At 40.1% G+C, this 25,200-nt stretch overlaps 1 long non-coding RNA gene across 1 annotated transcript in view; it reads right to left on the minus strand.

Moving 5' to 3' along the window:
• Positions 1-686: 686 nt before the first annotated feature.
• Positions 687-25,200, minus strand: part of LOC111271027 (uncharacterized) — a 37,513-nt gene continuing 12,999 nt past the window's right edge. The window contains exons 2-6 of the long non-coding RNA XR_002686610.2: positions 8,685-8,801; positions 8,091-8,357; positions 2,012-2,377; positions 990-1,314; positions 687-879 (exon numbers count right to left, since the gene is read on the minus strand). This is a non-coding gene — a long non-coding RNA (uncharacterized LOC111271027). The remainder of the gene's footprint in view (positions 880-989; positions 1,315-2,011; positions 2,378-8,090; positions 8,358-8,684; positions 8,802-25,200) is intronic.

The following is a 25,200-nucleotide window of genomic DNA, read 5'->3' on the forward strand; positions in this document are numbered from 1 at the left end:
TTTTGTCGCAAAAACTACTGGCTCTTTTCAAAAAGAACAGATAACCAATGTACGTCGTGAGATTACCGGTTCAGGAGAGAACTCAGTCCATTTATCGTTTTTACTTACAATCACGTAACACTCGACAACAAAAGGAACAGAGCAAACGCCTTCATAGAGATTCTTCCTATACAAACAAAAAGAGATCGCGTGGCTACGAGGCCTGGCGCGTTCAGCTTTCTTGGCAGTAGTGTCCAAGAAGTCTCCAAAGTCGGGAGCGGTTAGACACTCCAGGGAAACGATCGGCCAACAAAAACATCTACCAGCGAATTGAACAAAGTAGAACTAGTTCGAAACTCCACTAACTTACCAAAGTCAATTGAGAAATAAGGCCGAGAATATGCTTCCTGCTTCATCTGGACATCTTCATTGAATTCATACAAATAAAAGCTTTATATGATACTGTAGTATTTACGGTCCGTTCCGTTTGAACCAGTCTGATCTCAGTTCCTCAATGCGCCGCCAAAAAAGCTGTCGTCACCATTTCCCAATGGGAGGGCAGTCAGTTAATAACGAAGCCTTGTTTCGTTAATAAGACCAGCGTCATGTTTGGCACTTACCCTGCTGATAAACATCAACAACAAAAACTGTGCGAACGTTAAACTAAGTAGCGGAAAGCTTTTAGGTTAGAAATAAAGTTCCCAAACTTCTCTTTGAATAGAAAATACTGCAGTTTTTATTTCTGTGATATTAAGTTATAATGATATGTCTCTTCCGTCATGCTTCGTTTTTCCACCAAATAGTGTATGCCATTTCGCCAGGGGGTAGCGGCTTTCGTCTCAAAGAAGGTTCTCGGCTACGTTTTGTTCATCCGTGTCGAAGCCAAGGCCACGAACGTGACTGCCGAAAGAACGGAAGGGTGCAACTCCATTGACAAAAAGATCCAGAGAAGATAAAAAGTGCAACTGAATTTCTTATTCAAAATCCAGAAGTGTGCCTTGTGTACTTACCATGTGTGGTTTCATGCTGCCATGGAGCTGGCTGAGATGACGTCACTTGTCGAGTACTTCCTCCTGAGTAGTCCGCTGAACTCGATGCAACTTGGTCAAATAAATGTGCCCATCAATTGGTGAATCACGCCCTCGTGGTTCCGCCGTTACAGCGTGAAGTCTTAGTCCCTTGTTGGAGTCAAACAGTTTATGAAGTACATAAACTCCGAATTTTTCCGTAAAGTCAAAGGATTTGAAATGATCGACGGTGGTCGTATGTTCACAGCCAGTCTTTTCCGCCAGTTCCTGAGTTTTTTATCGGCGGTCTTTCTTCAGACGGTTCTAACTAAACTCAGACGGTTGGAGAGGGTGGAAGATCTTTTCGGTAGTGTGTGGCGAATCTATTTCTTCCACACGGAATATCAGTTTCCGAGAATTTTTTTTAAATGAAATTCCACTAGCAACACAACACCTAAAAGCGCTCTTGAACGGTATATCGGAAGTAAATATTACGGAAACGTAAAGGAAACAGTTTTTCTTTTTAGAAGCGCGGAACCTTTTTTCAACCCGCTGCATCACATTCTCTAAGTAGAAAATTAAAGGATTTAAGAAGCTATTAATTGTGTCCCTAATAAATAAGCTTTTGCAAAGAGGCGGTACTTCTATGTTTCAATTGAAGCTACTTGATTATTTACTGTAAGTATCTTTCGCGCTAAATAATATGAAGTTGTCAATTTAACTTAAAATCGAGATCATAAATGCGCTTCTACAGTTTGGAGCTTGCGTCAGAAACAGCATTTGAACACGGCCAATCTACGTGGTTTGATTGGGCGTTCACCTTTGAAGACCGATCAGGTTGGATCCGAAATCCACGTGACAAATGCATGCGAAGCTGTTGCGTTTTCTTTTTAGTTTTATAAGCCTTTTCTTCATCGTTATTCGCCTGGAGAATCCGGCGTAAAAACATTAGAATGCAAACAGGATCGCGGGTCATAGCTAGGGTCATTTTCGCTTGGGCCCAGTCGTAAGGTGGCCTTAGTTACCTTTTAGATGATTGGTCGTAGCGCAAAACTATGCGATTCTCCAGCCACAGAAGTGAAGCAGAAACTAGAAGCAGAAATAACGTGTACACAAGCTTAAAAGATGGTATCCTACAGGGCGATTCCGCGAAATGGTTATAGTCGAAAAACCCGTCATCATATGGCGTTTCCGCCCCGATGAACAATAGCCACCGCCGCGGCAGCTTCACTTAGCGCAACCATCGGACGTGCAATGAGAAAAACGTGAACGAGTAGCCATACTCAATATAGATTATCCTTTTCTTGCAGCTCTGCTCGATACCTGAACAGGTAGGTACTCAGGTAACCACACAGGTCTCATCTGTTTTTAGGCTGTCGTCCTTTCAACACCTGTAAATAGGTTCGTGCCATTTTTAATCAGTGCAGCCAACACCATGGTATGCCCGACACGGGATCTAGATTTACGACACTACTGATTTGTTCGCCGATTGGCTAATAGGGACGCGAATGTGGAAGTTACGATCGCAGTTATCGTTATTGCCGAGCATATATAATATTATATAGATAGGCAGCAGAGCTGGCCGGCCAGATAACATGGTCTCCTATATTAACCCGAAAGCTTGATTCATTATGGATTCACCCTCGTTTCAGTAGCGACAAGGGCGGAACTGTTTGGGAAAAAGCCGTGAAGTGCCTGATAAGTGAAAAGCTAAGAAGGTTCCGTTAGACTCAGTCTCTGCATTTCATTTTAGAACGCTGACATATACAAGTACTCGCAGAATTCATAGATATGTATACACACTGTAGCTATATACTGCAGTAACTTAATAATAAGCGTTTACCACCCTACTTTTTTGGCTGAGCGAGGTTTGTTTCAGCATGATTTTCATCTCACACCACGATTTCTGTCTTCCCTACTGCTACACGCAGTAGCCGATCCACATTGATTTTACAATCGGTAAACATTTCACTACTTTTCACATGGATGAACAATATTTTTATCCGCTCGTCGTCCTGCAGTGGCTTTTGACGAGTCCTTATTCATAGAACCTGAAACCTATTCTGCCTATGATTAACTTTATTCGCCTATTTCCCTAGCTTTTCTTAACGAGTTCCTCACAATAAGTTGTAGACTCTGTACTCGCTAGCAACCTGTGCCTTGACCCTTACTCTCATACTTACAATGCCCTCGTATTACGACATTTTCATTATTAGATGCATGCTTAGCTGATGTTCGTACGTGGGCAATACTTCGACCTATACACAATACGATTCACCTGGAGATCAATGGTCACACTTCTCTATGCAGTATAACAAGAGAGACTATCCGACTGTTCACAAAGGTATCCCAACAACGGTGTGTATCAAGTTTAGTCGACATCTTGACAATCGGGCAAAGGGCGCGAGATACGGAAAGCATCAACTGGATATTGAATAGCGTTCGCCTTAAATAAAGGGGGCGCCAGGCCTAGGGCGGATATGAGTAAGCATAGGGCAAGTTTTTATGAATATTTTGAGCTGAAGTGCGAAAAGACTACGTTGTGCAAAAATTCGATTTGCAGCTGATTTTCTTTTTATTTCACGTCGTCAATAAATCGTCAATACATTTTTTGTCTTTGTCTCATATATTAGTGTTAAATTTTCGAGAACTGACCAAATGGTCGTGTTATTCTTTAATTTACTACATCGGTAATTTATTATATATGACCATGTTTAGGGATTTACTGTGAGACTCGCTAAAAATTTGGTTGATTGAGAATACGGCAAGACATGTTATCATATAAATTCCAGAAGGCCTATTCTATTCTTGTGAGCACCCAGTTGGTTTTCGGCTTCTTAAATATTTATCTATGGTATAATTCTACACTTTGAAGTCATATACATGATTTACCTTATAGGAGCCTCGTTCTACGTAGCGGGGATTGCCGTCCTGTTCTTTACAAATAAGTCGCCTAACACCCATTAACAGTTCGAGTCTAAATCGTTGTGATTAAAGTTCAAAACTTCTATACAAGTTACTGAGCACGGAGCTAGTCCTTAGGACTTATCGTGCTACTAATTTGGTTCGCATTTCGCTTTATCAGCTGTTGGCTCAGTCTCCTTTTCAATTATCTATCCAATTATGCACATATGTTAAAAACAAATCACTGTTTTAGTACGCAAACAATAAACGGCATTCGTGTCCACAAAATACTATATATACCCTATCGCGTGAAACGCTTACACTATAATTACGCCTAATTTATAGCCTATTCTTCCTACGTCGAACTTACTACACCTTGTAATTCTAGCACTTCTTTTCTCTGCTGTTTTCTATTAGGCAGCCCAGGTAATATATTGAGCTGTAACAAAAACAATCACGCCTTTTTAACGTTTTATATATACTCCTCGAAGATAATTTCTTTTTCTCTAAAGGCCAGCTGTAGTTCGTACTGCGAGGTGAGAAGAAGTTCATTTTCAGTTTAAGTTTCCGAAAGTAACTGGCGAAAAAGCCACCTGTTGTAACAAAATACGTAAGAGGTAATCTGGTCGGGGAACACATGGTATCCTTGTACTCGTGCGGCAACGGCAACGGATTACATGCCATTGGAGAAACGTTCAGACAACGCATTAGCAGTAGATGGCATTGTGTAAACGTTGATATTCAGTTTTGGGCCATTTTCGGTGCTAAGCTCACTGAGTACTGTTAAAGAACAATGAATTCAGAGACAGAGATTGATTTGGTGCTACAGATCAATATTCAGTGATAAAGCTTCTGTTTCTCGAAAGTAAAAATACCGGTTGAATCTGTGGACGTGTTGATGAAACCATTGGACAAACATCTCTTCATTGCAACCCCAGCTCGTTCCAGGTGTAATCATCAGCAGCAAACTCCTTAGGCGCTGACATGTAAGGCACTTTTTCCTGGTGTCTTGACACGAGTCACAACAATGTGCCCTTGAAGAATTTAATAATTATCATATTTATATACACTTATTATGCATATAGAAAAGCCGGCTAATGTTTGCGTGGTTTAAATATATTAATTAATAAAAACTGTAAATGGTAAACAATGCGACCTTTGTTTCCAACAGGCTCTTAGTAGAAAGACTTTTAGTTTATAGAAGAAGTAGTATTATTTTCGCCGTATATATCCAATTAAGTTTACGGCTTTTCGTATCAAGCCAGACATAGGGCAACGAATCATAATTAACAACTACCGTTCAGTATTTAGTGACGTGCACACAAAACCGCATGCGGTTAATAGGCTAGACAGAGTCATTCAACCTGTCACCCAGTGGCTCATATGTATTCATTAAAAATGGACCTTCTATGTGCTTCCGCTAAAGGACTTCTTGAGCCAGGCTTTGAGGATGCGACGTACAGCATCAATTACGATGTCCAAAGGGCTGGCTGACCTCTTCGAGCAGTATAAGATGCTTGACTGTATTCATTTGCTGCCCTACAAGTACGTATCCCATCCGAAAATTTATGCACACGAGACACCTAACACGCCAGAACCCGTCGTAACAAGGGGACGGGCCTATTACCATGACCCAGAGTAATTGCTCTGCCTGAACTATCGGGCTGCAGCCTTTCATCAAACAAAGTAGCTCCTAACTAATGCATAATAATTAGTGGTTAAGGACGTATTATTCCTGGCTTTTCTAGATTTACATATGACAACAATAACCCTTGTTTGTCATATGTAAATCTATGAAAATATGTAAAATAAAAAAAAAAAGACGTGTTTCCATAGTGGACGGCCAATGTTCATAGTCTTGGCTACATTGTACATTAATTGCGATGATGAATTTCTGCTAGTATTTTGTGAACAGTGAAACATCGTTAAACTCTTCTTGTTGAAGCAATCATTGGCAAAATGGCTCATTTAAGGACATGGGCAATACTCATGTAAACCTATCCAGGAAATGTAAACTACTCTATATCGGGCTACTTGTCGCTTATAGTATTTACGCGGTTCGAATACCGTACTAAGAACTAGAAGAAAATTCAAAGGGTTATAGTGGATAAGGCGAAGGTACTTTGTGTGTAAGTATGGAAGAATTCCACACGGCGCCCAGGCGGATGTATAAAAATTCCTAGCCGGAAACCAAATTTTAACGACACCAAAATACTATTGAGTATGCATATCAAAGCCGCTTTTTGAAAATTAGATGCACTATCTCGCAAAGGACGTAAAAGTAGATAAAGTAGGCTATTCTCCTTTAGATCATATACTTTGCTTGGTCTATTAAGCATTACTAATAGACTAAATTATCGAAATATAAGTTACCCCCCTTTGAATCGCTATACTATAGGGAAGACTTCACAAGTTAGTAACCCTACAACATACATCCTAAGGTCGCTTTACCTTCCACCCTAACGCAAGATAAATCCAAGTATGCGAATTCGCTGCGCTGTTTTCGCTTGCCCCTTATAAAGTTCTTGGTTCCTGCAAGCATTACGCTGCCTTCCCTTGATGAATTTTCAAGTAGAGCTCAGAATCCATTAAGCCCGACGTCATAAAATGGCGCATGATTAGGGTGCTCACAACACAAGCTGATAACGCAAAACTTCGTTTGGATTATCGTAGCTAGTTTCGAAAGGCCTGACATCAATAACTCGAAACAATTAAAAGTACTACGAGCCACTTCCATTCGGCAGGGCAAGCAGCACTAGGCCAAACTGTGATAGTCCTGTAACGGAACAACACCTCAAAACTCATATGGAATGAAAGTCGATACAATGCTTTCGGCAGAAATTACTTTGTTTGTTACAAAGGGCCTGCGACGAGGACATCGCACCCTTTTTATACGAAACCAGCGTGATAGAATTTGATAAATTCTACCACGCTGGTTTCGTATCGGTCGTGCGCGGTTGTACTTGATAACGTCTACATACTAACCTACACTTCGCTGTAGGATAATACTGTTAAAATGATTTAAGCTCAAGTTATAAAGAGTATTTGTTGTGTAAATCATTGATTTGCACCACTTTCAAATAACCAATCAGGGTCAAGAAATTTGACTTCGTTTCTCCAATAGGAAAACAGACTCTTGGCATACAGATGGAAGATATGCACTCCACAACGTTACAGCTGCCTTGGCCACAGCGAAGCGAAAGGGTACCTAGGACATTCCCTATGCGGGCGGTACACGCCGCGATCAGTATGCGCTTTTGCCATAAACTTCGCTTTCGTTGACGTCCTGCGCCTCGTACCAGTGACCGGAAAGCCGTAACACAAGAGAAATCGTAATTTTTTTCAGTTGGACAGTACAGTTTACTAGGGACGAACTGCTGGCCACAAACGTTAGATTGGCGAAAATAGGAAACAGGCAGAATAAAACAGCAGATAACTTAGTTATCCTTATTGTGTATGAGTTTGGTTAACGAATCGGAAATGGCGTAGAATCATACTCGAGTTATGCCATATATATATGGTACTAAATTTGCGAGAACGATGTTATGCTAAACACAAGTCTTAGATTTAATTTCATAGATTGGTTTGAAATGGCACTTTATGTAAGAATTGCCTTATTTCTTCATAGCTAGAGCCACTAAGCAAAAATATCTTCGCAATGAGTTTCCTACCCCAGTGCCTACACCCTTGTCATAAAACTATGTTTATTTTATACTCCGCGTGTCATGATTAAGTTCGAGCTAGCTTACGTACAAAAGATGATTATATCAGTTATCTTTCGCATATCGGACAAAAATGTTTTGCATCGACAAAGTGCCTAGATCTTGTTTTTTAATTTCGCACCGAAAACATGCATGTATAAATTTTTCTGGATAACGAGGTGTAATTTTTCGTTAGAGTAAGTCCCCAGCCTTTTTACTAATTGCCCAATAAAGAATTTTTTCAACGAGATCGTTTTGAAAAATTAAAAACGTCGTGTAAAAAAGCAAAAAATGCGAATTTTATCTTTTTTTTTTTTTTTGTATTTACCATATTTTCGAGTATTTTCAATAAAATAAAGATAATATTTCAATATACGACTCTTTTTCCGTTTTCGCCACTGACTCCTTCTCCGATTATTTTTTTTCTGTATTTAATTATTGCGTCATTTATATTCTACATTGGGACATTTAAACAGGTACTGTTATTCCCGGGGCTCACCGGTAAGATTTCGGGATCCACTACGATTCCGCCGTCGTAGAGAACAAGAGGCGTCTCTTTTTCCGATTTCAGAAACGGACGAGAGTTTCTGCTTCCTGGGTAGAGGCGGTGTCTAGGGTAACCATTGAAAAGGAATTGACTGGAAGATAAGATGATACATCATCCGGATGGCGGAAGATATCGAGGGCTAACGATCGAATAGCTGGAGCCATTCCCAATGGCTTTGACGCTTTGCACGTTGAATCCAATACAACAGATTTTTCCACCCTGAAATTCGTTTGTGATTTTTTAATAGTCACGTTACTACGGCACAATTTGTGTGAATAAGGAAAATCATAAAAAAATTATCACGTTTTGCAATTGTGGTACGTGACTCAGAGATAAGCCTCTCTAATCTATTTGATACAGCTAGGAAAGCTGTAGACCAAAGTGGTGGTCCTGAAGAGTAATTACAGCTTTCAATATCTATATACGATTATTTTCATTCAGGAAACACATGATGTTTCAGTCGCTTTTTCTGGCTTCTAGTTCTCTATTTTGATGGATTGCTGCTATAGACGACGGTCCGAATACGATAAGTGGTCTCAAACGAACCTGCCTCACGCAGCCTTTCAATTAAGAACCAGGTGCAAGCATTCTGAGGTTGTCAGCCAAATACGACGCTAGGTGTACATAAGATGATCGCGCGCCACGATGGTACAGCCGTCTCACCTAACACACAATACGAAATAGATATGTATATTTAGATGACAACAGGGCCTCGCAGATTAATTGTGGCTCGGCAAACATTACACATCGTAGAGAAGTATCCCTAAACGTCATATGGATAACGTCATATACGTATCACTTTATTAGAAAATAGATAATACAGCATAAACGCATATATGTAAATCGTAACTCAAGCAAACTGTGTCGACGGATTCAAATTCTATCGCCTTTCAAGAATATTCAGCCTACGTCGTTAGAAGATATGAATATTTGGTAACTATCAACGCATTGAAGTTATTGCGCAGTTTCGATTGAAGATTGTTATTCATTGAAGCGTAGCCGCGAGTAGTTCTAACTCCTGTGTGGCGTCATGGAACAACGTTCTTCCCGCTAATAGACAAAGTCGTCACTTTGTTAAATCGAGGAATGAACGCGATTCTTAATTTCTAAGTTATACTAACGATAGTGTTAACTCTACGGCTATAATCGGTCCATTGGGAACACCTCCATAATAGCACTGTATATGTCGATGACAAAATGCCAACAATTTGTCCTCTTCGGCCACAGATGTAGCCGGCCCAGTTATAACGTAGACGTTTCTAGTGAACATTTTCAACGGAGCATGCTAATGTTCACGTCCTAGTTCTAGAAGCGGAGGCAAATCAAAATTGCCGCCATTACTTCTACTTCATAACAAGGACCAGTGTAACAACGCAACGTGTACATCCGCTAGCGCTTCAGCTTACTTCTAGCTAAGCATGCTCTATAATCCCTAAATTATTTACCTGCAGCGCCATGGCTTTGTGGACAGCCTTTTCACAACTGTTTTCACACGAAACAATATTTACATATCCGCCAATTATATTCTTCCGCTGTAGCTTGCAGCCTATGTATTCAGAACATTCGCATGCGTCTGACATCACTCAATTGATTTCGGGCCTAACAGGACCAATTAATGACCTCTCGTCTAATACTGATGAGGTGACGAAATTATCAGAGCTGGAAGGCAGCGTGTGATAGTAAACAGCTCGCGCATCGACCGAAAGCGGTGCAGCGTTCGACGACAGCGTTCCGGGGAAGAAGTCAGCAATTCCTTAAGGCGGCTATAGCGGTGTCGAAGGGCGAACGGCTTCAAACGAATTATTTGAGGACCTAACTGTAAACGGCCCTTGAAACCGGAAGATTAATAACGCGCAACGAGGATTGCAGGGGGCCAAATACTGGTAAGCATAAAATAATAAACCTACTGATCAGAAAGCCCTATTTTTTACTTTTCATAAAAAGAATGATCGTTTTTCTGTTGTTCGTTCGGTGAGAAGGCTTGTCCTTTAAAATATCAGGTAAATAAGAAAAGCCTACGAAGTTAATGTTTCTCACTGGAGACACCGCTTTGTCACGGGTTTCTGCAAATGCACCCCATTACCCCAGCACAATCCAGTCCTATCTGGTGTGCAAAGTACCAAACATTGATGTTCTTACTGAACCACTTCGGTGCCCAATCAGTATCCCTCCGCTTCGAATAACCCCGGAAAATCAACGGAAAGCCACCGACAAACTACCGTAGCCTTTTCCACAAGATTCGATAAGCTTAAATGGCCAAAATCTGACCAGAATATATTTAATTAAGCTTCGAAAAAGACTTGAAATGAGTTCTGATTTTTTTTCTGCTTTTTTAACCGATTCACTCAGACCCTAGCTTATTGCGTTACGTAGCGATAACAACATGGCCCTTCGTTCTCGTAAGAGCGCAACATAAATGACACACCTACGTTAAGATCCGCGTTGTTCTTCATTCGATCTGTGCTAAAGCTTGCATCTGCTACGGGTAAAAACTTCTAATTTGCATAGTGATAATTGATGATACGTATATACGATACGACATAAATGGCACAGGCAGATCATGTAAACATCTAATCGAAAAATTTATAGATGGAAAATTTTGCGCGGTATCCAAAGATGAACTATTTTCTTAGAGGGCGTGTACATATTGTGTGAAATATACAAATGGCCTGTGATACAATCTAACTTTCGAATTGTTACGGTGTGGTGCAGAGACCAGAAAGAACGATTCAGTAGCTAACATCTTTCATATGTAAGTAAATGAAATCGGGTCAAAATATCATAAGCTTTTATGGGCGCCTCACAAAGACTCCGTCACAATAGCGGAAAGAGGCTAGTGTAGTGCTTGATTATACTGTAGAGCTAAACAAACTATAAACATTGATAATAAAAATTGGGTTATTGACATTGACACTAGTACTACCGAGGTACACCATTATCGCGACCGGAATTGTTCAGAATGCCTTTTTGCCAGCAACGATTGTTACTTCGATGCTACAAGAATGAGGTCATCGAACTGTTAGCTGAGCTTTGCCAACGAAATGAACTTCAGAGAACCAAGAGGATTGTAGACAAATTAAATCTCAGCTTATGGAGGGAGTTACCATTTGTAATAGACTCATTACAATCAAATTAATTCACCGTGACAAAAAAATGCCAGCTGCAAAGCATCCGTAAAACGTTTTTTAATGCGTCACCATGGACAGCTACTGTTTCCTTGGAAAGGATTGAATCCGAAGTGCACGAACCGTTGCCATTAAGTTGTACGGTAATCGATACTCCCGCCCTGTCCTTAACTAAAGTCCTCGCAATCCTTAGTATGCTGTGTTTGAAAAGCAGAGTATCAGTATCGGGGGCTTAGTCACCTGGACGCTACGAAGCAACATAGGCAAAAAGTTGAAAGCAGTAATTATAGTTAACAAACAAACTGTTAAATAAACAGCTAAATAAGGTAAAAATCTGTACCAATAAAACGGAAAAAAAATTAAGACATTCGGTAGTGTCAAAAAGTTTGTAACCGCATAAGTTGCTTGGTATACTTTTATGGCTTGTATGCGTTCACCAAAACTAGAACGTGGACGTAAGCACATTACGAAAGAAAACTGGGAAGTTCAAAGGTGAATCGGCTGAATGAGTTATAGCATCATCGATAGCTTATTTTTACACATGGGCATATAAAAGCTCTTTCAAAGTTATAATTAGTGCAGTGTAGATCAAATTTAGAGGCGCACTTGGGTGGCAAATGTTCAGTGCTAACGAGCCATATTAAACATCAAGTGTGGTCATGCCCCCGTATGGAATTAATTGCTCTTTGTTAGTCGTTATTTGTTTACAATACCATACCACCTTGAAACCCAGAAATTGTGTTTTGCGTTCCTCAGTCGTTGCTAATGCCAACAGCCCGACGAATCAACTTCTGGCTGGCAACAATGGCTGGTCACTATTCTCATTAGGTCGTTTATGTCATCCAGTTTCAGAGACCTAAAAATCAAACATATTTTTCTTAACTAATCTATTATAAGTTGCTGGATACACAAAATTCAGAGTTCAAAATACAAGCTGGCCCATTTATTCTAGTCATTATACACTGGTATCTTCAATGTACTGCGTATTTTGATAGTCTGAAGAAGCAAGAGTAAAAAACCGCTCGATCTCGCAGTACGTTCGTCAGTGCGCACGAAAAGAGTAGACACCTTAGTTGTCGTTGAATCTGTGCTTTAAAATAAGCTACTATAAAGAGGCATTTTTGTAGTACATTTTCCAAGCATAGACTGATCGGTCTGTGCGATTTGACAAAAAACGACCACCAGATGTCCCGTCGGTGGAACTTAGCGGCCACCAGTATTTGAAAGTGCTTGAAAAGGGAGCTATGCCAATGGTCAAGTGAAACCGGCTCCCCGGAGCAACACCAATTCCAACGCTTCTAGCAACCCCTTACATACGTCTGTTTGTCTGACGAGCGACAGGCGTTTGGTTTGTGGCACGATCAACCTGTTTACATCAGTATGTCTACTAGGATAGCCGGTTCCTTTTGGAATTCCAAACGTTGTCTTCCTAAGGAGTGGGAATAGACGAAGAGAGTATCTTATGCATGGGCAATTTTCCTGTTCAAAAAAAGATGTGGTTGTCAACATGTCAAAGAGCGACGTACGCTTCAAGAAGACTCAAACAAGGGAAGAAAGGGTCAACGACAATATCATGGCGAAGAACCGCAAATTGAAAAAATGGAGATGGGAACCATTAAAGTACCAAAGGACATAAGCATGATGACACAGCAAATCTTGCACGGAACATATATTTACGAAGCATTTCACTTCAGCAAATACTATCCATCTGTAATACATCAATGGGATTTTATGGTTATGTGGCCATTTTACCTCACGTGAAATGCGTGACTCTTGAAGTCGCTTCTAACAGATTCGCGTTTACAAACTGAATCATAGCTATCACATTGTACGCGAAAGTTGCCGTTAATAATAGAAGACAAATTGAATCAAGCAAAAGGAGAAGCTGAAAGTCTCCGGGGTCAAGGCGCATCATCCAAAAAAAGGTAAAAACCAATACTAACAAGAAATATTTTAATAAAATATTTGTTAATAATAGATATTTAAAACCAATCTTGCAAAAAAATAATATTAATTTATCAATTATCTCAACAAATTTTCGAAGTCGTACAATATTGACATAGACAGGTAATAATTGCTAATGTTAGTATCTCTTTCTTTGTAACTTGAGCTCTGAATCAGCGATATTGATGACTGCTTGCGTACGTAACAACCCACAGTTGACGGGATGCACATAGTGTGAATACGCAAAAAAAGAACGCCTTTAGTGGCTTGTTAGAAAGTTGTCTGACCGACAACGAGGGATGAATCCGTTGAAGACATGTGAAGATGACGACTGGTGGCCACTTGTATTCGCCATGGTGAACTCGGAGGTTGTACGAATCGTTCCAAGCAGTGCCTTGCGCCGGCGATGATAATCGTTGATAAACGTAGGTGTTCATCGGGACCGTCGAAGAAATGCTGGGGAAGGCTGCGCGGTAGCCGAGGTAATCAAGAGCATATGAAACAAAAAGGGCCAGTCGTATTGCGATTTCCTCAAGTGTGAGGGTTCGCGATTCGCTGTGTTAAGGGCCTTTAGTTAATGAGGTAGGACATTGGAAGTGGATGACGCAATCGATCAGGAGCTGATCAGTGGCGGTACCTGTTTTGTTGAATTGCAAACTGTTCGTAAAGATGAGTAGCGGCTTCGTAGGTAGCAGTGACCCGGATTCCGCTAACGCGGCAACAAAAAATTCAGTAAAAGTGGCCACTCAGACGAGGCCTTATGTGCCACTTGCAGAGGACATTCCGTCCGACAAATCGGTCACATATGTCAACATGCCCAAGAAAGGCATTTATGTCAGCTATAGACTAGATGCGCGAAGCGATTCGGAAGAGGTGCGCAGAGACGATTATTGATGAAGCAGATGGCTCTAGGGTCCCTATACGAAGAGGACAAGGTAGCGGTATGTTCACGAGTGTGTAGTTTGTTATGGAGGAATTGTATTAGGTTGAAAGTGATTTGGCAATGTCAGCTGAACGGTAAAGAAGTGTTTGCAAGTAGGTTGAGATTAGTAGTTCTGGTGACAACGTCCGTTGAGAGGTACTGGAGCTGGGCGTCTGCATCACCGCCGATACGAAGGAGCCACTCGCGAAAAACTGGCGAACCCTAGCTGTAAACGTCTATATTAAAATGGAGAGGAAACATGTGTGCAGGTGGTCAAGAAAGCAAGTCAGCCATGCGTCACTAATGGAGCCTAGATAATCCACTGCAGATGACATTGGGATGCATAGAGTTAAGTGGAAAACGTATGTGGTGAGCCTTCAAGGCACTACGGTAATTCCTCCAGCCAACAAGCTCGCGAATTGAATAGTTTTATCAAGTGTGAAGAACACCGACACGCTGAAGGCCGAGTAAATAATACTTCTAAATGATAGACGATCGGAAGGTGGTAAATAGCGCCAACTGCCATATGTTTATCTTGTATGAGTCCATATAGTCCCTAAATATAGTCCCTAAATTTAAATATTCCTCATTTTTCCTGTTTGGCCTGAAGAGGGAACCACTAAGCCCACAGAGACGCGCAAAGTTGTGTGGAATTTCATTCATACCCACTGTCCAGTGCCGACAACGCGTACACTTAATATATTTATTTAATTTTAACTAATTTTATAAATTTTGTACTTCAGCTTGTTACTTGGTGGCAGTTACGCATCAACGAAATTACTGCTCCTATAAAAGTCAATACGCATCCAATATAATTTGGTAGAGTTGCATCGTATCTTCTGCTAAGACGCTGCAAGGACAGCGACTCAGCGTTCTGCCTAAGGTAGCCCTTTGTTTGAATGCTTTCATAGCACTCTGACTTAAAAGTCCATTCTAGAATTTGCTCTGTGTGCTTTTGTTAGCCTCTATTGTTCTAAAAATATTTGCAAAGGTCATCGTCCCGACGGAAAAGATCCCGACTCTATAAACGTCTGTTAAAAGTAAAAGGATAAAGAAAAAATATCAAAACAATCCTCGACCGCATCTTGACAAAGCAGACGACGAAAAAGCGCCAAAATCTAGCATATTATAGTTAAAATAAAAGATCTATTTCACATCAGAATTTCTGAACACATAGAGCGTAAGTTCATGGGTAATATACCTGTACAATAGGCACAGGCGTCGTGGCAATGTACACGACCGCGTGGGCGAACAGCCGCGAAAATGGTAAAATATGAGTTCAACAATATCCTCTATGGGAAAACGAACGACGATAGACGACCGGTTTATAGTAGTGCTTTGGGGAAGCCGCACTGCGAGGTGAAAATCTGGAGTCTAAGGAGACAAATAACAGGAATCCGACCAAACATAAGCCTGTTCCATAGTCTAGTTTAGATTTTTCTTGGGAATATACTAAATAACTTGGATGTTACTATTTGTGAATTATTCTAGAAATAAGTAAAGAATTAGTTTAACTATTTTTATGTAAAGATCGTATATCGGACTATTTTTGCTCGTGCAAATTTCTCTTATCTTTTCCCATTGGATTTGTCGGCGCAAATCGTTTTCCTTCGTTCTAGTAATTGGAAAAGATAATTATTATTTATAAAGCAAGTAGAATTTATGGATACAAACATCTTAACATCGTGTGTATATACGTGGTAGTCCGTTTAAATCTAGACAAATTTTGGTAAATTCCGTTCGATGCGCCAAACCAGTGTATTTAGGATTAAAAGAAACCTAATTTTTTTCTAAAGGAAAGCCATAAACTCATTATGGCGGACGCAAAAAGTCTTCGATTTGGCCGACGTCGAAGATGAACCCTACCAAGGTTGTAAACATCTTTGGTCGCCCGAAATCTGCTTGTATAATAACCGTTGCCGGTTTCTGTAAAGCCTCCAGAAAGTCCGGGAGAAACTTCTACACACAACGCGAAAAATTCACAGCAAATAACCTGAAAAGGTTAGAACTCAATAAAAAACACAAAAAAGCTAAAAATAATGATATCTCGATTTGGAATTTAAAAGGCAATTCACGAAGCCCACAAATTCACTTCTTGTACCTCGAAAATCAAATAGATAATCTCTGAAAAAATAAAAGCCAGTAGACTTATTTTTTTTATCTGCTTTGACGCTACTGTTTAAAGGGATCTTGAACACATACCATGCGTCCCCCTATTGATTTTTCCTTGTGAGAAAATATGTGTTACTAATGTAAGAGCCAGTCGCATAAGCAGTTATTTCATTTTGGGTAAAACTATTATACGGATTTATGAGGATGGCGGTATGGGGCTGCACTTTTTTATGAAAGCACAACAACTGTGTACTGCGATGTTAGGTAAGTTGTGGGTAAACGATGAATCAGCATATTACTATTTATGTCTCGACAATCCGATCGAACAGGGCAAAAACAACATTACTAGGTACGGCAAAGTAAGCTTCTGATACTTTGGGCCTCGTCGAAAAGTCAAAGTTTTCGACAACTTGAATTCCCGCTTATAGTGTATAGCTTCAACAAACATGGACAAACTAATATCACATTGTTTACGATCACTAGTGGAAGATTATTCGCAAATTGGAAAGAAAACGTCATACCAAGCACCTGTAGAAGATCCATGAGGTTATCAAGTTCCTGTTATTGCTTTTGAAACTGTAGATTTGCACTGCGCGGTGCGTCTAGTTAGTGTTAATGCAAGAAGACACGCATCTTTATTGGTGTTTCCGAGCAATATGCTTTACTATCTTTACCACCGCTTCGTTAGCGAAGATAGGGTCCGCGATGATTATCCTAATTTAAAGAGTGCACTATTTACAAGCCCAAGCGTCAGCTAAGCGGCATTTCTACTGCATACTAGATACTCTTCTGATATAAACATATCCGAGAGCGCCACGTCTCCCTTACTCGCCTGTATATAGATGTCGCAATGAGAAGCCTTTAACATTTTTCATCTCACGCCTTGTTTTCCCGTTGAAAGGCCTTTTGAATCTTCAGCTTAAGAGCCGCCTTCGTCATATCGTTGCATATTTATAAAGCACAGACGAAACGATATCGGTGGAAATTCATAAGCTGTTTGCCTGCCATTCTGTCTACCCACCCGTTAGCGCGACAGAGAATTGATATTGGCCAAATGATTGAGTCCGTACCGCACTACTCGGACAGATAACGTCTACCTTTCATGGCTATGATAGATACGTCCTACGTGTCAGAATTTTCCCAAAGCGAGAAAGACTGCCTACGTAAGACACGACCTGGCGACGGAGTACAAATGATGGACGATAGCGGTGATCTGACGCTCCTCCGCACGAGGTTGTCTTGTGATGCCGTTCGATGTCCAATGCCTGCGATGTATCGTCTACACAAAATACAAGTGTGGGGAGAAAATGGACTCAAATCGATCCTCTTACATCCGATCTACAATAACAATACAGATCATTTTACAGGTAACTTTTTTGTAGTACACACAATCCCGTAAAATGCGTGGGTATTTAGAAAAATCACGCCATTAATATATCAATTTATACTGAGGTACATAGCGGCTAGTAGGAATAGCGGACCTTAATTGTCGGGGTTTGAAAGAAATGTGTTTGCGTTTGTTCTAGAGAGGAGATTACTATACTATTTATCAATCCATCACTGTTAATTTGTGTATTTAAGAACGCGCGATTCCAATTGATAGTTGTTAATATTTTTAGTAGATCAGAAAACACACACCTCGTGTGGATACTCCGTGGCTTCCGTTGATTCAAGGGGTTAGATAAATAAGTCAATTTAGTCAATGATTAGTTCAGCAAATCACGCATTCATAATAATTATAGCTACCCAAAACTGTAGACAGCGTTTGGGTTTCATGCACTGAGATACTAACTCGACTGAAAGTTCTCCATCTGACCTAAAATTACGTAAATATTCAATGCCTAGGAAGCTATTTCTTAGTTTGACAGCATCAATTAAATCGGGTACTTTCTCTGTTAGTGTATACCGGTCACTCTGATGCTTTGCTCAATAAACAAGCAACTTAATAGTCTATCCCGTTGTTGGTACCGCGAGCTCTGGGGGTGCTCACGCCGATGAAACAGCCAGAGATGCAAGTGGACAAAATCTTACTGCTGAGGACACTCGGACAGCTTCAGCAGCGTCATCATTATAAGCTCCGAAACATGCTGCCATCCAAACACAGACAGAATATAGAATGCGTTTTACGTTAACCTTCTAACCTGCAAGGATCTATATTAGGCCTATAATGGTACCACTGAAATATTAGGCCATGTATTCCTGTCTGATAACAAGCACAAGTATTAATATGCATTCAGTGAAGCGCTAATCGCACACGTCTTGTTGTCTGACACCCATGTCCCAGAGGGGACGCACTCTAATCGAAGCAAAGAACATGCCGCGATTCGTATCTATAACAGCAAGTAATAAAATTACGTAGTGTACATTCTCAGAAACATTTATCCATGAAAGATTTATCCAGAAAAAAACAATATCTTGCCAACTCCTGAACACGTACACGTAAAGTTGCTCCGATTTAAAATAGAGTTTGCCATTCCGCGTTGTCGATCCCGTCCAGGTTACTATGAAAATAGTAAATAAATTATGACTACAACAGCTAACGTCAAGTTTGCTTGGCTTATATATACTCTCTAATGTTTCTGGTTAGTGTACAAGTTGCGATCATTTGTTTGCACCTTAAGCGGATTAGGCTGTAAGCTCTTTGTAGTTCTGACGTGACGAGCGTCGGCGCTGTACCCTTTTTGACTATCCATGAGGATGTGGCAATGGCATGTGTTTAACAAGTTATAACTTGGTAAGAATAAGCGCATAACACCAGGTTTGCGTTTACATTATACATGGTTTAAAGTCGACTTTTTTTTTACAAAGGATGCACGTAAGTTTGATGTCCTACAAGTTGCGTCAACAAGTTGCCGCATGCTGGACGTTATGCCCCCCCCCCCCCCGTTTGGCCAAGCATTGATCTGCAAAATAAACCCAGTTAAATTTAAATCAATTACTAAACGAGCAGCCTGCCTGCTCGCTTAGTATAAGGAAAGACGCACACGCAAAACGTCCATGATTCTGTAGCTGAATGTGGTACCTTTTATCTTTCGCCCTGTGATTAACCGTGTATCTACATAGGAAAGGATAAGCTGGTATAAATGTATGCCTTCTGTAAAAGCCCTGTCCAAATCTAGTGGCTAGCATTCAATTGCATTTTTATCGACTTACGACTACTTAGCTACCGCCGGTCTTCTTCACATTCACTTTTGCTGACATCAGTAAAAAAAGCGCTGGGGGTCGCGTTTCTGATCTGCTAGGGGCTAATATGCATAGTCATCATCCTCATTCCCCCCTTTCCCCCATGTGACTTGTAGTTCTACTGCTCTTGTAAATAAGAATTTGCACTTCTGTAACCTTGTAACTCTGCCAAACTTGTATTCTTGGGAAATATACTGAATCAGTTGTGAGAAATTTCTTTCCATCAAAACAACGTTGAGTAGTTAGCATTTCTTAATTAATAGACAGCTTATGATGGCGCTCAGATAATGATAGATAATAACCAATGTCCCAGCTATAATTCGATGGTAACATGTTTGTCTACAGAACTTCACGACATATAAGTTGACATGAGTTCAAAACCGAGCGTAGCCATACGTTGTTTTCTGTGATGCCAACTGCTTGAAGCAATGCTTAGTCGCCTTTACGGATCTATTTTTAATTAATAACTGTGTACTGATGAGGTATAGATTGACATGAACTGGTTTGATGTTTATTGAACTAAATAATGCTGCAGGACATCTAAGGACCACTCTACGCGTTCTCTGTATGTCTAATTTTTTAGTAAATAAAAGTAAATAAAAATAAAGGTAGCAAGCAACAAAAATTATTGCTAATAGAATTTTGTGCATCAAAGATCTGTCATCAGACTCTACATAGCTAACGGTGTCAAACCTCTAGTAAAAAAAAGTACGTTCTGTTTGTAACTGTCTGTACGTCTGAAAACATGATGCAATCTAATATTAAGTTCATATAGGCCAAAATCACTTTAAATACCTTTAGAATGGCAAACAGTTCTATTTATAAGACGTTCCTAATAAAGACAACGCAGTCTTATTTAGGGAATCGGCGGCTAGCGCTCGGCATATCCAGATATGCGTGTCCATAGAGAAAACAGCGTGTCTGTCGAAGTTATCTATCGAAGTTTCGTTCAATTGAATCATTGCCAATTCAAGGAAAGATTCAGAGTAGCATAAAGGCATTGTAAGTTTTACTCATCATATTCATGGTAGCCGATCATCTCGATCATTTGTGGTTCCTAATTACTTAATGCTGATGAAAAGGGTGCATCTTGTCAAAGTTGTTTACAACAATTTGACAATGTCTCATACTGTCACAGAATGTCACAGAGTTCCACATAAAGCTTCCATTTTGAATCGGACTTTAGTTTTCCCGTTCTTCGGCAACAACTCGTGCATAGAAACAAGATGTTTCATGAACCAACAACAATAACGCAATCATTTCACCGACAATACGATGGTGACTGTGAACTTATGAAACTGTTATTTGTTGTTACATATGGCTTTTTTTTTAAAATTTTTATTACATTTTAATTACGGTGCTCATTCTTAGAAGAGGTAATAAAGTTTTCGGTGGAATCGAGTCAATTATTATTTGATATTATTTAAAACCGAACCGCGTTTTTCAGTACCTGCTAGGTCTAATACAGAAACTGCGGAAAAGAAAATGAAGACTAGTTTTTAATTGTCTCCACTTTCCCTTTCACAGTTCTATATGAGAGAATAATATGAGAACGTTTCCTAATTTGGTAGCCGTTTTTCTATTGAAGATTAGATACACAATTTAATCAAACGAAAGTAAAGCTGGTTCCACTACCGTTATGTTTGCGTCATTAGTGATCCCTAAACGTAGATAATGAAGGACAGCGTCTAGATAAGGATTTTCCTGTTACAAGTCGCTGTCTTCGATAGCACTCGCAGACTACAGAGACTTAAGACTAGCCTGCAACTCATTACAAATAACTTTAGTATTGCTTCTTCTAATCCAACAGATCACCTACGGGATACCACCGGGCTTAATCAACAGCAGATAAAAGTTAAAACCAATGCCATATGTAACCTTAAGCGTAGTTCCCACCAGACAGTAAAACTTCGTGAACGGAATAAACATATCAGCCTTTGCGTTTACGAAATGAATATGCTTCTTCACGATTGACATTTGTACTATGGCGAATATGTTTGAAATGCCGTAAAGGACAGCGAAAACTCTGTCTCACCCATTTCCTTCTATCATAGAGTGCATCACCGTACAGTTCTAGCTCTAAACAACGTCTTCTGTTCTTTTAGCTTCTCCCACCCTAATTGCTTCCAGCTGACAATAGACATTTAATTTAATTTTGTGCTCGATCATCATCATGCGACACGCACAGAGCTTTAGGTAAAAAAAAAAAAAGCTTTACTGCAAACCCAATCATGGTTACACCTCCAATGATAAATAACGGGGGAACCCGTCATAGGATTAATATACGACAACTGGCGTCTTTAAAATATCTGAATAAAACAATAGAAACGAGAGCCAGTTCTGTATAGACACGCATTTTTGGAGTGAATAGGTTTACCCAACCCGAACCTAAAATTGCTTGCATGCGGCTACTTACTATTCTAACTTTGCTCAGTATATATTCATTTATCTACAGCTGCCGGCTTTTTTCTACGTCTTTAACACCAATGGTCAACTCTCGTCTCAATATTAAAATCCATACACATCAACTTTAGTAAATCTTTCAAGAGTCACCAGATAGGTCGCCAAAGGACAAGTCGTACTCAGTGAAGCCTTCATCGGTTGCAATTAGATTCAGGATTATCAAGTTGCTACTACCTGCAATTGTTTATCCACGCACACAGATTGCCCCGGCAGTCTTAGATTAACCTGTTCCTCGGCGTGGAAAACTTTGGCCAAAGCTCGAAACTCGTACGCGAAGCTTTAGCTAGAATGAAAAACCCAGTCACACCACGGCATAACAAGGATACAAAAATGAGTTAGGAATCCTCTAACCAAGTTCGGCCTCCCTATTTCCTGCAGCGGCAATCGAAACGGGTGGTAGGGCATAAGATGAGGTCAAGAAGGACATTAGAGACATTTATTCTTAGATAAGGCAGCAAGCATACGTACACTAGAGGTTTTTTGGTTGGCTGTTTGAGGCAGATGCCGCTATTATATTTGGGGAGATTTTCATTACACTGAATTGAGGGTAGCGGAGAACCCGCTGCCTCAGCAGAGCCGGCTGGCCGAAAAACGAGCCAAGGCTGAACATACACGCCGGTTCAGTCTTACTGTATTTAAGTGTCTGCCTGTTGTAAGTATGGCGTATTAACAACCAGATGCTGTAGGTTGGAATTGCTACTGCAATTTTTACAGGTTATATTGGTTTTGCTGTGGAGTACGCTGGCCACTGATATCATGAATGGCTTACACACATGAAAAGTCCTGTTGCCTGCCTGGTCGTAAAGCAAACAGTAACCACTGTAAGAAAACGCCGTTTGTTTGGTTAAACATTGTATACTTAAGCTAGTATTGGAAAATAACGAAAACGAGCTCGAATGTATTGGAGTCTTTCCATTTTCAATTCAAATAACAGATCACTTTATTGTTTACCGTGGAATACCACGGTATCGTCAAGCCCCAATGACGACACAGTGAAACACAACAAACAAGTCCAGCAACATCTACTGCAAATAATATGGTGAAAAAAGTAGCATAGATGTAGCACGTCCTAAATGTGAGGTGGTCTAGGCTAGGGACCATGCGGAGACAGTGAGGCCATACGTCTGGAGCAATGCTGGGTAGCAACACGACTGGAAACAAATGCTGAAACGCTTATTAACGTGTAATCCATCCAAGCAAATGTAGACGCACATGAATTTATACAGAGGGATTTATATAGAGACTGGAGAGGGTTGACCATCCCCTATACAGTTGAAGCTTGAATCGAGTTGTAAACAGTTGTGGAGTGATAGGTTTATGATTGGCAGCACTGCACTACCATTACTGATAATTCCTAAGAAAAAAAAGTTCATTTACAAAGGTTTGCCTAAGAGTCTGCTCTAGAATATGGGGCATCGGTGTCACGGTCGCCTAGATAGGAAGTTGGTTTCTGCTTGTGAAGCTATTTCACGTGAATTCATCAATTGCCCAGAGATACTGCGTTCAGGTAACCTAAATGGTGCTTAATTTTCAGTGGATAGTGGTTCTCTTAAGATGAAGTCCACCCCTTGGGCCGAGCTTTTAACTTATCGGTCCACACCAGATGGACACTGCTTTGCTCCGCCCGATTATACATAAACGGCACTATTCAACGTATATTTAAAAAAATACATTAAACAATTATTTCAAAGATGTTGTAAACTTTATTGCTTTACGAACATTGATATTTAATATCTAACTTGATTGTAGAGTGCCCTAATACAACAGTATTTAATTTAGCTTGCTCCGGGCTACATAGAACCATAGGTCAGTATTAACCCAGATATCTTAACCCATGCATGTATTTCTACTAACGCTGTTATCATTAACGCTTTTCGTTAATATCTTATGCTCGATGTTTCGAAATGAAAGTTAGAAAATAACTAGATAAGGTAACTTATCTAGAATAGCAGTTTGTTTCGACCGAGTTGTATCGGGCCATTTTCGACTACCGTCTCTAATGATCACAGCACCTTCCTTGCTTCCAGCTCCTTCCGTCGGTGTTGTTTCTTTAGACATCGGACACTCTCGTTTACCTCATGGTTAGAAGAATAACTGATAATGCTCCCTGCGATGAACAAACTATTACTTATCAATTCAATTATCCGTGACGACAAAACATTCTCCTACAAAATTAACTTCCCTACATTATAATACCTGTACTAACTTTTCTATAATAACTGCGATCACGAGCGTTCACAACGGTTTTTTTTCTAGTGAACCATCTCGTACGTAAGCGAGCGATTAGCGTTTCAAACACGCATTCAGTAGCTGGTCAAATATAGCTGTGTATATATATATATATATATATATGTATATATATATGCTTGAAACGCTATATATGTAGAATATTTTAACAAATGAATATGTCAGTCGGGATTCAACCCTCTAAGAGGCTACTTCGTTGGCTGGAATTTTGGCAAACGAGATTACTCAACGTTTACCAACGTCTTCAATGAACGATAATTTGTGCGATCTGTTCGTTCTTAATATAGTTCTGCTGAAATCAGAGAGCTCAACAATATTATCACGCTATTCCAGTTCAAGAACTTAAAGAGAGGTGTTTAAACTTCAGTGAGTTGACGCCCTTCAAAAAATTCCGGTATCAATCTTATATTTATTAGTGGCAGGATGCATTCAGGATGATTGTTCTGCTTCACAGCGATATGCACGTAATGCCGTTATAAAAGCCAGCCCTTGTGCTCTAAATATAGTCGAAGTCGGCAACTCTTTGATATCGTTATTGGAATTCTCGAACATAGAAACATCGATGGTTTGTAGCTTACGTAGGGAATGCTTCCGCAAAAAGCGTCGTCCTAAATGGCATTCATTTGATCATTTTGAGCAGATATTTACATTCCAAATTGCTCTGACTATTTGAATGAAATAGCAGAGGTCGGATAAAAGAGTAGAAAATTTTAGGGCTGTCAAAGCAGAAAGGCCTAAATCCATTTAAGTACTCTTTGTAACGGTTGGAAGTAAGAAGGCCAAGCTCAATCTACTAAGCGTTTCAGGTCCGCTGCTATCAAAACTGTTTTCAATCTTTGCCGACGCAAACTTAGGCTTTTTCACCGTAGCACTTACTATGGTTTAGAGCCTTCACATACCATTGTTTCAGTGTAACCTAGTCTATAACTTCAGACGTGGCTTAGCCAACTATTCTTAATGTACAGTGCCAATTGACTTAGTTAGAAAAACGACAGACAATAGTCCTGTTTATTTTTTCTAACTTTTTTACCTTTTCGGCCTTTTGGCTGTTTTGAAAAATTGCAGT

Source organism: Varroa jacobsoni, unplaced genomic scaffold (genome assembly GCF_002532875.2).
Source record: "Varroa jacobsoni isolate VJ856 unplaced genomic scaffold, vjacob_1.0 contig00287, whole genome shotgun sequence".
Taxonomy (NCBI): Eukaryota; Metazoa; Arthropoda; class Arachnida; order Mesostigmata; family Varroidae; genus Varroa; species Varroa jacobsoni.